Source organism: Trachemys scripta, chromosome 10, assembly GCF_013100865.1.
Source record: "Trachemys scripta elegans isolate TJP31775 chromosome 10, CAS_Tse_1.0, whole genome shotgun sequence".
Taxonomy (NCBI): Eukaryota; Metazoa; Chordata; order Testudines; family Emydidae; genus Trachemys; species Trachemys scripta.
Genome location: NC_048307.1, coordinates 76082666 through 76100603, shown reverse-complemented (window position 1 = coordinate 76100603; position 17938 = coordinate 76082666).

The following is a 17938-nucleotide window of genomic DNA, read 5'->3' as shown; positions in this document are numbered from 1 at the left end:
TGAATTCAGAAATAGGTGACAACACTGTAAAAAGTCCTCATAATTTAATAGCTCCATGGGGTTATGTCATCTTCTCCTTTGATTTAAAATGACTTTCTAAATAACATTTATCCTCTCTCTTTTAAATTACTCTTTTATACCAAAAAAATTTAATAACCGAATTGTTTGGTTGTTTAAAGCTTTTCTAGTTTCAGCCCCTTTTTGGCATTGGAACCACAGAGCTTGTGTCATATTTAGAACCTTGAGGTTCTTCTTTCGCTGAGAAAGTACAATTCCAGACTTTTCCCATATGAGCCTTGTTTAAACATTGTTATTTAAAAACTATTAATATGTAGTAAAGATCTTAAGATGATGGGGCACCTATGGGCTAACCACGCCTTTACATGTCGCATTTAAAAGTATAGCAAACCTCAAAGGGAAAAAAACAGCCTGGGTCAATCCTTTTCAGAATGCCTGTTCATCCCTTTACTTTTTCAGTTAACTGAGAGATTTGTTCATTCACCAGAAGAATGTATTGGTGCAATCTTGTACCACAGAGAAGAAATATTATAAGAAAGAATAACTAAGATATATTGTGCATTTTTATTTGCCAGGAAAATACACTTAGCTTTTAGGGGGACTCATAAGTTAATAAATTGCCTACGGGGGGGAAAAATCCATCCATAAATCTTTGCTTCCTTGCTTTTAATTGTAAAACTCTATTACTGTCCCTCAAAGGGTTAATGGTTCTCTTGGCTGGAGAACAATTCATTCTATGGCTAAACGCAATGACAAATAACCATTATTCTTTCCAACTGCACTGATAATCGGGACAGCTTAAACATTTTCGCCGGTATAAGTGAAACCATTAATCCTCTTGGATTTCACGATAAGTGGTGACTGCGAAATAATGACTGTGTCATTGCAGGCAAGAAAAAATGTTAACAATTAAAACAAGTTAGCCATTATCTTACACAGTACTGAATCGCTTTCACATTTCATTAGCAATATTGTAAGTGATATGTACCTTATTAAAAAGCTCTTATTATCCAAGAAACCTAATTAGTCAAAATCTCTCAGTCACTGGTTTAATTTTCTAATGATATAAATGCCGTGTTGGGTAATGCAATGCGAGGAGACTCGGCTGTTTGTCCAAAAAGAAGTTCCAGAATGAAATGCACAGGATGCTTTACAATGAAGCCCACTGTGTATAGAAAGCAAGCTCCTTTATTATTGTTTTTTTAGGTAAACTAGGATTTTGTTTTCAATATATCACATGAACACGTAGGGGGAAAAAAATCATCTTCTCCTTCACTACTTAAGCCAATTGCTAAGTGCTGTGCGGATTGTAAGGTCCAAGAAACGTCAATGTAACTTTTTGGTGAGGCAGCAAGAGGCATTTTTATTCTCCTCACATTCAACCCTGAAGCTTCCTATAAATGAAACTGATGAACTAACACCTGAGGCACAGCTACACCTGGAAACACAAGAGAAAGAGGCCTCTGTATTTCTCAAATGCAATGTCAGAGATCACATTTTCAAATCCTAGAGGCTTTAGCCTCTAAACCCCTAAAAAAGACCCAAAGTAATACCACGGCTGCTGCTGCTGCCTTTAAAATATATACAGGACTAAAAATATGTATCACTTTTTAAAAACAGACATTGTTTGTGTTATTTTCTTGGCCGGTAGAACTGGGTGTGAATTTTTATTTAACACAGTATTATGGCCAATGTAGGGCTCGATCCTGCAAATGCTCCCAAGCACAGAATGTACTGCACTTAATACACCTGGTGGTAAATGTTTGCATGGCACAGTCCATACTTATTATTTCTCATTTATCGAATGCCAGCCTATTTGACTCTGTACAATAGATACAGCATATTATAATCAGAATCTATTATTTCCAACAGGAAGTGACTAGTTATTCATACCTGTGATTTCCCAATTCACACATATCACCATCCATAATACACAGAAACGAAACCAAATACTCTCCTCAGATTTGCATGCCGAGCTCCCAATGGATGCGTGCATCTGCAGGGCAGTCTTTTTATGGGGCCATTGCCTCTACATAGGGACACAGGGTCTGATCTGAAGCCCACAGAAGTCAATGGAAAGACCTCTATTAGCTTCAGTGGACGTAGGGTCAAGGCTTTGGATCAGTCACCTACTCTATAAGGACAGGTTTCAGAGTAGCAGCCGTGTTAGTCTGTATCCGCAAAAAGGACAGGGATACTTGTGGCACCTTAGAGACTAACAGATTTATTAGAGCATAAGCTTTCGTGGACTACAGCCCACTTCTTCGGATGCATCTCTAAGGTGCCACAAGTACCCCTGTTCTTTCTACTCTATAAAGTGGATAGAAAGCTGGCTAGATCGTCGGGCTCACGGGTAGTGATCAAGGGCAACAAAAATGATTAGGGGGCTGGAGCACATGATTTATGAGAAGAGGCTGAGGGAACTGGGATTGTTTAATCTGCAGAAGAGAAGAATGAGGGGGGATTTCAACTACCTGAAAGAAGGTTCCAAAGAGGATGGATCTAGACTGCACTCAGTGGTAGCAGATGGCAGAACAAGGAGTAATGGTCTCAAGTTGCAGTGGGGGAGGTTTAGGTTGGATATTAAGAAAAAGTTTTTCACTAGGAGGGTGGTGAATCACTGGAATGGGTTACCTAGGGAGGTGGTAGAATCTCCTTCCTTAGAGGTTTTTAAGGTCAGGCTTGACAAAGCCCTGGCTGGGATGATTTAGTTGAGGATTGGTCCTGCTTTGGGGGTTGGACTAGATGACCTCCTGAGGTCCCTTTGGTTCAGGCCCATATTATATAAATATTAATTTACATCAATTTACAGCAAGATTGTTCAACCCAGGCTTACTATTCAACCCATGTCCTTTAATACAAACAAGTGTGACAGTTACTTTCATGCAACTGTAATTTATATGTCCCGAGCATCTAAAGCGATTTGAGATCTTCTTACCAAAGTTACTGTTGAAAAAACACATATTATTTTGGTAAAAGTCTGACAAGAAAAGTAGTGAGTGAAGGTAGAATGAGTGAGGAGGCTATTTCTTTGGTCCCTCCCTGATAAATATTGGCTTGATAATATATACAAGAACAACAACAACAACAAAAATCAAACCTAAAACAAATGCTGCCAAATCAAAACCCTCCACTACACACTCAGTTTTCCCTCTGAGGAGAGGATGAGGGAAGGAACAAACGAAATGTGAGAGATGTCAAGTTGCCTAATGCACAACTGGAAGGCACTCAGAGGCTAGGGTGATGAGAACCTATAAGGAATAGGGTTAGTACACACCATATTTAAGATCAGACCTTTTCTCTCTGTCTCGACTGCAAAGGTTCTTGCTCAAATTGTTATCTGCAGCCTTGATAAATTCAATACCCCTCCCCTTTCCCCCAGTGTCCATGACACTCGCATCCATTTTTTTTCCAGAGTGGCTGTTTTGGGGGGGGGGTTCCCCCCATTATTCAAAGGTTTTAAAATGTTGGTGTATTTATGAACATTTTGGAGCAAGCACCAATTACGGGGGGACGACACCCACACACACCCACACACCACCAGGGACCGGCATCGGTCTGTAAGGAACCTAGCACACTTTTGTGTGCTTCACAACAGCAGCTGCAGCAGCACGTCTATCATGAATCCATAGGGGGAGATTTTCAAAGGCCTAAATAGGAGTTAGGCACCCAATTCCCACTGAATTTTAATAGGACCTGGGCTCCTCACTGCATTTTGAGCCTTGAAAATCTTCCCCCATGTCTTAAACTGAGAAATAATTGCTTTCCTTTACAACTACTTCATTATCTGTCCACCAATGAGGCCAAGTCCCTCAAATTCCTAGGCCGTGATGCTTGGCATTCATCCTGTCAAGTCTGTTTTCTTTGAATCGTAGTAAGACTAACATTAACGGGAGACCAGCGTGGAATCTACAGTGGTATTTCCTAAACGAACTGGCATCAACATGTAATTTATGGGGGGGAGGAGGGGAATTATGAATTAATCAACCAACATACGCCAGGAGCAAGGCACCAAAATTGTAACCTACAACAGGAGCAGGTTGCAGCTGGGTATTTTGAGCCTTGCTTCAACCTGTGCATACTTGTAATATCTTTAATGCCAGAAGAAAGATTCTAGGATTTTTTCCCTTAAGCCTGAACCTTATTAAATTCAATTTACTTTGGCCTTTCCTAGCCGCTAGGGGAGAATGATATATTTTTTCTCTTCAGGCTGGACTGCACTTAAACGCAACCAGGGATTCATGCAAAACCATCCAAGACTAAGGCAAATGCTTCAGGAAAGAAAATTTAAATATAGCTGTTTCTGCAGTAAATTGTCAACTGATGTGTTGCTTCAGGATGGGTCAAATCCGCTGAAAGTCAGACCCCGGCTTTGCCAATGAGTCACAACTTTATCAGGTCCTGCCTCTGGTTATTACTGCTGATGTGACCATCTTGTAACTAAGGAAATGCTAGTGCAAAGCTAGGCCTGTCGTGTTCTATATAATCTCCAGGCCTCAGCCTGTGTCTGCAGGTGTTTCTCTGTATTGAAGTTCCCGAGGGAATCTTCGGCTTCACAGCAAAAGCCGGGTGAAGTGAAAGTGATTTGATTTGGATCCTATTACAGGCACTTTACCTCTTCTATTTCCGTGATAATAGCAGATTGGAGTCGATTATTGTACCGGGAGGGAAGTTAATGAGTTGTCGAGAAACATTGGTAAAAGTGGCACAGGAAAAGGGGCATAAATAAAAGTTTAGAGTGAAGTGAAATCTGGGAAGCAAACCTGCATAAATAAAGTGTGCTTCTCAGCTCCTGTCAGAGTTTTCTGAATGGCTCTGGATCAATTCCCTTCTTTATTTGGGCTGAGAAATGAAGGATTTCTTCTCACTTTAACCTCCTCATTACAAACCCTTGTACACCCCTCATTCCTGAGCTCTAGCCCCTTTAGCAGGAAACTCAGCCACCCAAACACAGTTGCCGCAAGGACCGAGTTTGCACTGATTATCTTGCTTTGTGTTCCCGGGAGTCCAAAAGTTTGCCAGCCTCAACTAATGCACCTCAGAGAGTTACAGAGGCAGGAATGAAACCCTAGCTGGGTTTGAAAGAGGCACTTTATGTCTGTTCACAAAAGAAAAGAAAAACATTGAAAAATTTCCAAGAACTCCTGCTAGGTGACAAAGTAGCATTTGTAAGATGCCCTTCAGTGCTCCTTCAACTTCAATACTGAAACCTTTGTGTTCTCTGCGGTGTGGGTTGAGATGGAAGTGATACTGGGTTAAAAAAATGCATGCTACATCAAACAAGACATGGCTAATAAGACAGAACGATCTGGTTTTACTCTGATTTTAAATGCGGCTGAACATTTTTAACGTGGCTCACCCACAGGTTGGATTGTATTTTAAGCAATGATCTGAAGACATCATAATAATTGCAATAGTGCCTTTCATCCACGAAGACAGTCAAACACTTTACAAACTAGATACACACAGCACCACTGAAAAGCAACCACTTCTGACCGCAGTGAACTGGCACATGGCAACACTTCCTGGCACTGTGTGCGCAGGGGAGGGAATGGGGGCAAATTTGGGGCAAAGATGCCAGGGCAAGTCTATACTCTTATAGAAAGTGGTTCAAAAATGGTCTGATCTCAGATCTAGTTCCCTCTTTACTCTTCTCACTCCAGCTTTTCTGCCATTTTCATTTCTATCTCCTGCCTTCCATCTTTTTACTGTGCCTATATACTGAACTAACTCCTAATTCCAGAGAGTCAGACGTCCCTCCCTCCTGATTCAAATCCCTCCTGAAGACCCATTTCTTCCATAAGATCTGCAAACACCAGTATTGCCAACCCCAGGTGTTATCCTTAGTCAGGCCCCCAAAATCATGAGACTGGCTTAAAAATCATGAGATTTTTAAAAGTACTACATATGGGATTCTTTGTGTTTTCCTTCCAATTTCTGAGCCTGTAAGGTACATTCATTTCATGTTTTCAGACTTTTCTCTGCAATGATGGAAATTTTATTTCTTGAAATGTAGGCTGAGATATTCATACAGTTGTAACCCACCGGTGAGTTTATGTAACAAATCCCCCTCTGTGCTGGTCTGCAGCGGAAATGAGTTGTTATAGCCTCTAACTCCAGAGCGTTAATTTTAGCAGCTTGTGCTTTTAGCTGTGGAGGTCTCTGGTTCAAACCTTGGTGTGTTGGCTAAGAAGATGGCCATCACATAATCTCTTGATTCTGGCAAGTAGGGCCTTAAGACAAGACCCTCGATAAAACTGTGAGAGTTGACAACACTGCAACGCTAACACAAAGTAGCTGAACGACTTCTGAACCCCACCATTATATGACTATGCCCTGATTCAGAAGAATAGTTAAGGACTGAAGGTATACCAGGAAGACACCGTAAAAGAAAAAAAACACTTAGCACACAAGCCTTTTCTATAACTTTTCCCCTCCATCTTACATACTGATCATTAGGATATTTGGGGGCATTTTCAAACCAAGAAGCCCTTGGACCATGCACATATTGTCCTGGGCCAATTATGGTCCAACAGAAGGGGGTATAGGGGGTTTGCTTTTGTCAGTGAGACAATGATCCTCCAAGTCCCTTCATTTATCTATTTTTTCATTTAGGATAAAGCTATGAAAGGACACAAGCCCCACTTCGTTTAAAAAAATTGAGCTGACCCATATTAACTGATACTTTCATGGATGTTGTGTTGTCCTCGCCTTGGAGAGCCCTTAAGTGAAACACTAAATCAGTGTTTCTCAAACTGGGGTCGCCGCTTGTGTAGGGAAAGCCCCTGGCGGGTCAGGACAGTTTGTTTACCTGCCCCATCCTCAGGTCCAGCCAATCGCGGCTCCCACTGGCCGCGGTTCGCCGCTGCAGGCCAATGGGAGCTGCTGAAAGTGGCGCGGGCCGAGGGACGTACTGGCCGCCGCTTCCAGCAGCTCCCATTGGCCTGCAGCGGCGAACCACGGCCAGTGGGAGCCGCGATCGGCTGGACCTGTGGACGGGGCAGGTACAGAAACCGGCCCGGCTCACCAGGGGCTTTCACTAAACAAGTGGCGACCCCAGTTTGAGAAACACTGCACAAAAGGCTGAAAATATGTGTGGATTTCACATGCCCAACCTTCTTCAGCTTATAAATAGAGTTGGCTCAAGTGCTGCTTGCCTAAAGTTAACTGCTTAATGTTTTAATCGGCACAACACACACCCCAGAATGGTCTCATTGGGGCACACATAATTCCTAGAACTCCTACTCCCAGGTAAGATATGGCTGCAAAGAAGCTTGCCCCACAAACACTCACAGCAAGAGTACTGGCATGAGGTGGATGTGTGTTGTGCATACAGGCATCATTGGTCTCCACTGCATAAATGCAAACTTTTCAGAACAAAAATGGAGGTGGTAAATGACATCCAAAATTTGTTAGTTCCATCCAGAGAAGTGAGAATTACCAAGGTCGCCACTGAAGACTGTCAGCAGTAAAGAAACAAATATTTCATAATCTAAATACAATTAAATCATAGGCTCAAAGACTGCACAAAACAAACTTTCTAATTAAAACAAAATTATGTGACTGTTTCTGACGGAAAGCACACTGAAATCAACGGGGTCTCTTCAATGGCTGCAATGAGCTGTGTCCCCTCTCCTCGATCCCCTTCTTATTCTCCACTCTTTCTTCTCTCTTCAAGACTTTCATCCACCCTTCAGGTCTTTTCCTGATCCCTTTTACCCTTACTCCCCTCCACGTCCTCCAGTTCTCTTTCACCCTCCCCATTTGGTCTCTCCTCTCTCCATTTCCCTCTTCTTCCCCTTTCCAGCATTTTTGGTTTCTTCCAGTTGCCACCAGGCTCCTTTTTGCCACACCCATTGACCTCTCCTGTCAAATGTCAGAATCGTTCAAGTGTTCATCAACTTCCTCGGCAAGCTGTTCTGCTCTTTTAACTGCATATCTTATTTATTACTCTGAGTTTGGACCGTGTGTTGGGGACTGATCCTACAAACAGCTATTGTGGAGTTAAGTTGTCATAATACAGTCCTTGGTTCTTCATTTACAGAAAGGACCAGAATGAGTTGTAGGAGGGACTTCACAAGAGAGACATGTGGGTAAAAGGTCATTCTCTAGTTCTCTGCTGAAGCACATGGGGACTGTTCTGAACAGGCACTATGTTAACAAGTGGGATTCAAACCCATGCCCCCATACACAGTTCCATATACAACACACCTCGGTCCTCTCTATGAATTGGATGGACAAAAACGCTGTGATGTTGAATTAACTCCACAATTACTCTCCCATGTTGTACCACTGAAAATGATCAGGATTAACTGTTTTCAAGACCAGACAATTGGTTTATTACTTTAGAGCTGCCCCTGACCCTGAGCTGATGACACCATTTTACTTTAAGAAAAATATAGACTAATGATTCTGTTACTAAAACAAATGATGATAAAAATAATTCATACATTTTTTCAAGCAATTAATACAAATTGTCCCAACCAGCTTTGGCAGTATCCCACTAGAGTCGGGTGATTTTTGTGGGGGAAAGAGAAGAGGGATTGTTTTTATACATTATGCAGACTCTACATCCCATGCCAGAATTCTTTCAAAAAAATTCAGCGCTAATAAGAATTATCATACAGAATTTACAAAGAAAGCCCAGACGCCCTCTAATAGCATGGCAGGAGAAAAGGTAATGAGAAGCTTTTATTCCAAAGGTTACTAATGAAGAGCTCTTTTAGAAGTGAATAATTTTGGCTGTGACATTGAGTCTTGTATACAAAAGAACGGCAAGGCTGAATTATCTCTTTACAATCCTTGTTCTACAGATATAATGCTTCTTTTCCCATTGGTCTATCAGTCTAAACAACCACATTTTAAAAATAATAGCTATTTTTATATCTACCCAGAGGAGAGTGGCACAAATAATATCTGACTGGAGAGAATGAAATTATCCTAACTCATCAATCCCTATATACTGTATATTTCACTTGAGATGGAACTGCCTCGACCTATCAGAGCCCCAGGACGTGGTGCAGTTACTGACGCATTACTATTACCATAGAGTCTCCCTCTCCAAGCAAAGCTTTCAGTTCTGACTAGTTGTTATACGTGTCTGATTTACATAATGACTTTATGGTTCTTTCTCAACACCCAGGATATGAATCATTGTACTCAGATTGTTTTAAAGTCATTATTAGCCAATTAGAACTTTGGGATTTAAATAATCCATCTACAGTTATTTCTTAGTAATCATACTGTGATATGCTAAACGGTGATTGGCAATTTGACTCTGGTTTATAAACTCAGAATTATCAGGTGGGGGAGGGATAGCTCAGTGGTTTAAGCTATGGCCTCTAAACCCAGGGTTGTGACTTCAATCCTTGAGGGGGCCATTGAGGGATCTGGGACAAAATCAGTACTTGGTCCTGCTAGTGAAGGCAAGGGGCGGGACTCAATGACCTTTCAGCTCTATGAGATAGGTATATCTCCATATATTTAAGTTGTTTTCCAGCAATAAAGACACCACCTCAGGTGTCCTACTCCCTTCAAAGAGATAAGGTGGGTGAGATAATCTTCTCACCCACCTTTTATTGGATCACTTCTATTGGTCCAATAAAAGAGATTACCTCACCCCTTCCTCTCTCTAAAGTCCTGGGACCAACAGGGCTACAACAACACTGCATACTGCTGCTTTCAAGGGAAGCAAGAAAACCTTCAAAACTGACAGGAAAGAGAAGAAAGAAAAAAGGCAAAAGGTAAACAAAATTGGACGGTCAAACTAATTGGAAAGAAAACAATTGTCTAGTAGTGATTAGAGCAGAGGACTAGAAGTTGGAACTCCTGGATTCCATCCCCAGCTCTGCTACTGATTCACTGTGTAACCTTGGGCCAGTCATAAAAACCTCTCAGTCAAAGTTTCCTCACCTATAAAATTGGGATAGTGAGAATAATAATGTAGCAACAGGGCTAAAAATTCATATAGTACCAAGAATTCACTTGAAACTAGAGCGGATCCTGAAATCTGCTTATTACACAGAGTTTCACCCTAGCTTACGGAATGTTCCCAAACAGAGATTATATTTTTGGTTATTCACACAAAAAGGACCCTGTAAGGTTTGCGTATTTCTAGGTACCTGTCTTAATGTTTGTCAGGTGCTTTTTGATCCATGGAAAAGTGTTACAGGAGGCAAAATAGGATCATGATTAACAATAATAGATAATAGAGAAATATGGGGGATATGTGATACTGCCTCCGAATGGCTAATAGAAATATCAATCTATTCATATTACAGATTTTTTTTGGTGCCAGTCAACAATGACATCTTGACCACTGAAATTGGGACGCTACCAAGACCTTATGGGAAGAGTTGCCACCTCATGGCACATTCCCCTTGCAGGTCATAACAGAGTAGAGAGAGAGAGAGTTCAGTCAAAGTTACATATTTGGGCAAACTTGCAGATCAGGCCATTTTTGTTGGGAAATCTCCTGGTAACACACTCTTGATACGGTCACGGCCATTTGATCAGGAACAGAAAACTACCCATGTGGATGATGAATCGTGTGACTGAGTAATAGCCTAAGTCAACTGTGGATGTGACTGTTCACTGGAAAAGGCAGCGTAATGAATCTGCTCCAGGGCTTAAGGGGTTAAGTGGCTTGCCGGAAGACGAGTTAATGATGTACTGCTGCATTCAATGAAGATTGATTGAGAATGGTATAAATGGGCAATGGGCAAGGACAAAGGGGCTTGCTTTTGGGAATGAAGCAGAGTGGTGGGGAAGAGACAGATTACAGCTGAAGGTGGCTGGTGTGCCGGGTTGAAAGAATAGTCTCTAAAACTGCAGGGAGAGACATTTCAGTGAAGGAAATTTCACTCATGTTTCCAACTGTGAGACAGACTGGGCGAAGAATGGTAGTGCCAAATGTCTACTGATAAGATTTACATCACATAAAGCCACTGAGTTGCAGCACAGGTGTAGCTGAACCTTAGGTTATAGTCATCTGCTTAGTGAGCTGCTTTTCACTTTGAACTAGCGTGCTGACTATTTCATATCAAAAGCAAAATGTAAACCAGTGTTTCTCAAACTGGGGTCGCCGCTTGTGTAGGGAAAGCCCCTGGCAGGCCGAGCCGGTTTGTTTACCTGCCCCGTCCGCAGGTCCGGCCGATCACGGCTCCCACTGGCCGCGGTTCGCCACTCCAGGCCAATGGGAGCTGCTGGAAGCAGTGTCCAGTACGTCCCTCGGCCCGCGCCACTTCCAGCAGCTCCCATTGGCCTGGAGCAGCAAACTGTGGCCAGTGGGAGCCGTGATTGGCCAGATCTGCGGACGGGGCGGGTAAACAAACCGGCCTGGCCCACCAGGGACTTTCCCTACACAAGCGGCGTCCCAAGTTTGAGAAGCACTGATGTAAACCATAGGGATAAAATATGCAAGAAGGAAACAGCAAATGAATGCAAAATCCCCTTATTACAGCAGTGTGCTGTCCTGTGGTCTTGAACAAATACTGGGCATTAATATTTCAGGTACTCAGGAGTGGAAGGGGCATAACACAGAGAGACGATGACCATGCTGCAGTCTCATTACAAGGCTAACAGAGAGCGAATGTCCTCAGAAAAGAGAGACCGAGCAGAGTTCACTACATCAAGTTCAGCAGGTGACTGGCACAAAGGCATACAGAGAAATATCATTATAATCTAGCCAAAGTGGAAGAGTTTTACAGAGATAAATTAATAGTGTCTAATCTCTTTTAATTCTGGTTAATGCTGCATGTTAATACTCTACCCATGATAAAGACAAAAGCTTTGCCCAGTAAGTACATAAGACGCTCCAGTTACACAATGTAAATAAGAATAGTTTTAGTCTGCTACTGAGACAATAAAGCTAACACTGTAAATCCAAACTAGGAAGAGTGCTGGGGAAGGAGAGTCTGTGGCATGGATATTATACAAAATAGACTATCCTAATCTCTAGACTAGTTATACTTTATCTAATAAGAAAGCCTGGTAGTACAATATAGCTACAACTTTTCTCAATAAATCTCATTATAACACCCATTTACTTAAAAGGAAAAGGACATTTATTCACAACTGCATTGCAATGGGTCACTGTAATCCATCCTTCCTTTTTTAATTTCTCCTCCTGCACTAGAACAGACAAAGGAGTCCAGACTAGCCCATCTCCCCATGTATTTACACTCAGTTCTAGATGCACTAGTAGTAATTACCTAACAGATTTCCATCACAACTTTCTTGGTTGATCATACCTGCCCCCTTCTCCAAAGTGGAAAAAACAGACCATCAACATCACCTCCCTCCCAGTAAGTGAATCATCTTAAACACTTTATGTTTAGGATGGAATTCAAAATTATAGTGAATCATCCTAAACATTTTATGACTAGGGTGAAATTTCTCCTAATTTCCTTCTCCATCCTCCAGCATCAAGTCTAAGGGTACGTCTATACTTACCTCCGGGTTCAGCGGTAAGCAATCGATCTTCTGGGATCGATTTATCGCGTCTTGTCTAGACGCAATAAATTGATCCTGGAAGTGCTCGCCATCGACACTGGTACTCCTGCTCCGTGAGAGGAGTACGCGGAGTTGACGGGGGAGCCTGCCTGCCACGTGTGGACCCGTGGTAAGTACCTTGTAGTTCGAACTAAGATACTTCGACTTCAGCTACGTTATTCACGTAGCTGAAGTTGCGTATCTTAGTTCGAACTGGGGGGTCAGTGTGGACGAGCCCTAAGGGACTGTTTGTACATTATGCAATGCATTAGGTGGGGGGTCCTTAATTCTGGGTGATTTTTTCAGTGTCATAAAGTGTTATAAGGGGGTCTAGAAAATAACCAAAAAATGTGATACATAATTTATGGACAGCCCCTAATGGAGGCAGTCCTAGGTGGACATTGGTCCAGTTGTGTCACTACTAGAAAGGGAGTACGCATGTTGCTACACCTCTTTAAGGGGCATGATATACTCCCCTCTAGAGCGGGTTGAGAAATAATCCTGATAGTCTTTCCTTTTGTATTCTATTTATTTATTTATTTATTTATGCTATTTGAAAACTCATAAACAGTTGAAATGTTTGGCAGCACTAGAGTTGGTCAGAAAAGATGGTGGGGAATTTTGTCAAAATCCCCCACCCAGCTATTTTTTTGAGTGAATTTCAAAATTTTTGACATTTCAACTTTTCATTGAAATTTGAAAAAACTTCAACCAGTTCTGCTCACCAAAATGGCTGGCACATGATTGATGGGAGAGGGAGTCATGGCACTGCTGTCTGTCTGCCAAATCCATCCACTTTGGGCTGCCAGGTGCAGCCAGAAGATTAACTGGGGAGCAGTTCCTGTGATTTCCTGGGTATGCAAACTAAAATTCTGCCCAACTCTTCTGCAAACTTCCCCAGTAAGCCCCCAGCCCCAATTTCCAGCTCTACTATGCACTCACATAAGTGCCAAACACGATCTAGTCTTGGGTGTTTGGATTTTCCCAAAGCTCGGTGTGAAGAGATCTTTTCCCTCTCTTACCATCATTCCATACTTTGAAAATAGGGGCTATTGCACTTTTATACTAGCTTTATAAAACCATATTGTATGACTCACATGCCTTGCTTTGTCCAATGTACCTTGCATCCATTTTGGTTTACCTCCCACAGTCCAAGAAAATCAAATGTTTCTGAACTGAGTTCAGTATCACAGTTTCAATCAAGACTTACTATAACCCACACTACACATGCCCATCAGTTTAGTCTATATGTTTTGCTTTAGCCATTCTTTGTACAGCTTCAAACAAAGAACAAAACAAAAAACCCAAAAAACAAAAACAGCCCAGTCAGGGCTAGATTAAGACATAGGCACTACAAGCGTTTGACTAGGGTCTCAGTACTTGGAGTTATGTGATATCAGAATCTCTGTTTTCCTTTAAACCTTTCCCAAACTCCAGGCCAATGGGAGCTGCTGGAAGTGGTGGCCAATACATCCCTCGGCCCGCGCTACTTCCAGCAGCTCCCATTGGCCTGGAGCAGTGAACCGCAGCCAGTGGGAGTCATGATTGGCTGAACTTGCAGACGCGGCAGGTAAACAAACCAGCCAGGCCCACCAGGGGCTTTCCCTACACAAGCAGTGTCCCAAGTTTGGGAAACACTGCTTTAAAGAAAGGCGGGGGGGGGGGGGGCACTAAGCTTCTAGCCTTCATGGTTCGGAATAAAGATTTAAAAGTGAACCAAGTGTAAATCAACACAGTAACAACTGCCTGAGTACGCAGAGGGCCGAAAAGAAGAGCTCTCAGAGATGTGAACTGCTCCATTTATCTCAATGGGGTGTTAACTCTAGATTCACTGCTCTGGGAGGCCCTGGCAACACTACTCAAACAGAGGATTGTGTGTGGCAAGAGGAAAAGAGTGCAGTGGGCCATGCCACACCCATCCCTGCAAAAACACATCAGCTATTTGGGATGCTCCCCTGCTGGACAGTATCAGAGGGGTAGCCGTGTTTGTCTGGATCTGTAAAAAGCAACAGAGTCCTGTGGCACCTTTAAGATTAACAGATGTATTGGAGCATAAGCTTTCGTGGGTGAATGTCCACTTCATCAGATGCATGCTGGAGTCCCCTATCACTCTGGGTGAGAAAGGTTCTCTTCCCACTTCAAGTGATGGACAGGGCTACAGAGCAAGGGAAGGGCCACTGAATGGGGGTGGGACCACAGGGCAGAGCAATGGAGGATACTCATTTGTGGTGTTCCATAGGGCCCATATTAAAACCATATTGTACGACTCACATGCCTTGCTTTGTCCAATGTACCTTGGTTTGTACCTTGCCTTGCTTTGTCCAATGTACCTTGTACCATAGGTTAATCTGACCTTGAGCATAGTCAGTAAATATTCTGGTTTTGGGGGATTCGATTTTTTTACAAAAACTCCAAATTTATTCAGAAAGCAGATGCTTTTCACACACAAAAAAATGGTATTCAGCTAAAAAACAGTTTTGCTCAGTCTCTAATAGCAGCTGATTCTCCCTGAGCAATGTGCCCCAGTGACCATCGGGTCTCTATGATCCTGGACACAGTGAGTGACCATGCTTCTTCCCTTGACCACCAGCCTCCTCCCGGAAGAGGTTTACATGCTGCTATCACTGAGTTTAGCTCTGCTCTGTATGGGGGTGTAGAGATGCACTGTGTACTTGCTCCACAGCCACCCACCACTTTTCTGCTGCACTGAAGTTCATGTCCTCTGCTTCTAGGTGAATTTATATTCTAAGAGGGGCATTTAGATAATTTCATATTGGACCCCTCTTTTTCCCCCCCTTAACTGTACAAGTGTTTATAATGTGAAGTAAATAAGTGCACTCAGTTCGGACAATTCTGAAATTATGCCACTTTCTCCCTGTGTCTGTTGGGCTCTCTACTGCATGTCCCTTATTATCTAATACTCTCTCCTCAGACTGATTTAAATCTTTTTTTCTCCAGGCCACACTCTTTAAGAAAGGGAAGAGGGAGGATGGGTTCTTTTGCTGCTTAGGCTCCCTTCCTATTTCAGGACGCCTTCCAAAACTTTCTCTCTCCCCTCTTGTAATTCAAATCTATTGTACTCTTCAAAAAAATCTGGGATTTATATTTCCCCTCCCCTTTGGAAAAAAAAATAAAAGGTTTAATTTGATAATTGCTGAAAGAAAAGGCTTCTTTCAAACCTGACATTAAAAATCTCTAATAAAATGGGGAAAATGAAGGTCTAGGATGACAGTCTTTATCAAAGTGTATATAGAGACATTATATGTTCCAGTAATTGTTTAGGCCGGTGAATTAATGAATCCCTCGCTGTAAGTCTCCATTTGAAATGATTTCAGTGGTGTCTGCTGCTCTGTTGCTTTGGAAAAGCCTGTTGTCTGAAGCTCTGGAGAAGGGCCTTGAACCCTGCCATTCAATCCCTTTCAGCCCATCAGCTGAGTCTAATTGCCAGAAAGCACACGAGACCCCTAAGCCTGATTGTTCCTCGACCTCCTTTGAGGTTCTGAGGCATGAAAAGCAAAAGGGAAAAAAAAAAAAAAGCTCTCTTTTGATCTTCTGTTTCTTTCTCTCTCTCTCTCTCTTTTTTCTTGACTACTCCTACTCTAAGAATGACACATTTCTTTATATGGCTTCTTCTCCTTCTTATAAAGACAATAATTAATAAGGCCTTTATAAAATGAGGCTTGAATTGGTGTCACCTTCAAGGGTGGTCCAGGGCTCTGAAGTGAAACCCCCGGTGGGCTTAGGCATTGCATGGCCTTTGCACAGGTCAGGTTTAAATACCCTGACCTCAATTTTCACTCTCCTCCACTAATGAGCCGATTCGCACATGGATACAAAATTATATGAGGGAAAAGACAAAAGGAGCAAGGTGTAGTTGACACTACACTGGCCAAATTTTATTATCATCTTTGTGTCGATGACATCACAGCTGTGGACATTCTCAAAGTGGTGAAATCTCTCTCTCTCTCTCTCTCTCTGTCTCCTGCTATAAGCTTTATATAATTACTTTCACAAACTCGGACTCTCTGCCTGTTATTTGTTCAGATGTCATGAAGCAGCGGCATTAGGTGGGACTGGCGACCAGTTGCAGGGCTCTTGCGTGGTTACACAAGCATAACTGGGTCACTTTTCTGGAGGTTCTGCTTCACTGCCTCACTGTCAATTGTGAGGATAAAGTGGCATTATTTGTATCCATTCTATTTCACAGGCTTATCAAGTTGACATCAAAAGTCCCCTCGATCTCCCCTCCCCCCCCCCCAAAAAAAGGATCAAACCAAAGATGTTGTGTGTCCATTAAAAGAAAAATGGTACTGGTTGACATTGAATGAGTTATCAAAGGTAGCACGGCATTGATGGCGTAAGCTTCTTGGTTAATTTAAAATGCTTAACAGGTTTATTAAAAGAAAACTGTGCCCACAGCCAAACCCATGGGTTATAATCCTGTCAGATCTCACAAGCTAAGCAGTGTCAATCTTGGGCAGTATTTGGATGGGAGATACATAGAATTCTGGGGTGTCAGCAAGAGGCACTCTTTCCTCTCTGTCAGTAGAGCCTGCAGCAATACGGTATCCACATTTTTATGTCTTTAGTGGCTCAGGGCTAACTCCTGAGCCAATGCTTCCTCATGACACTCGTACAAAATGTTTTTGATATGGTCCTAAATATTTGCGCCCATTAAAAAATCCCATGCCATTTTTTTCTTAACATAGGAAAATTGACCCCAGTGTTCCTAATCACATAACATTTTACCTATCTTACTGTTTCAACCAGATGTTATATTTGTCACTTCTTGTCCTGAATTGTTGTGCAGTGTTCCTGTTAAACAGTAACTCTATTCCTTAGATGCGGCTGAATGTCACTAGAGGTTGGAGTGATTCCTATATCCTTTATCTACCTCTTCAGGGTACTGTGAGGGTCAGTGAATGAATATTAGCAAGGTGCTGTGAGTTCTTCGGGCAACAGTGCATTAGAAAGAACAACATATCACCACTAGGCCAACTCCTTAAGTCCTTACTGGGTCCTTATTCGGGCAAAACTCCCATTAAGTTACCATAGTTCATCTTCAGAATTAAAAACACTTTAAAACCATTCATTCGTTGAGTCTCATGATATCCCTATGTGGTAGGTAAGAGACAAATAACAATCCCTTCCTTAAAATGCAGCCACCTCTGGACTATAAACCAATGGGTGTTTAGTAACCTTTCCATAGTAATTTCCCCATAATAAGGACTGGTTAAAAAATGGAGTCAAGACTTCAGGATTTGTTTATGATTAATTATTCCTATAATTGTATTATGTGAGTAGCTATCATGGAAATCTAATGGGGGAAGAGTCCTGTGATCTGAACTATTTTTTTTTAAATGATCAGTTTCAGTATCCACTTTGGCTTGTCTCAATTTATATTGTTTATTTTACCAGATAAATGTTC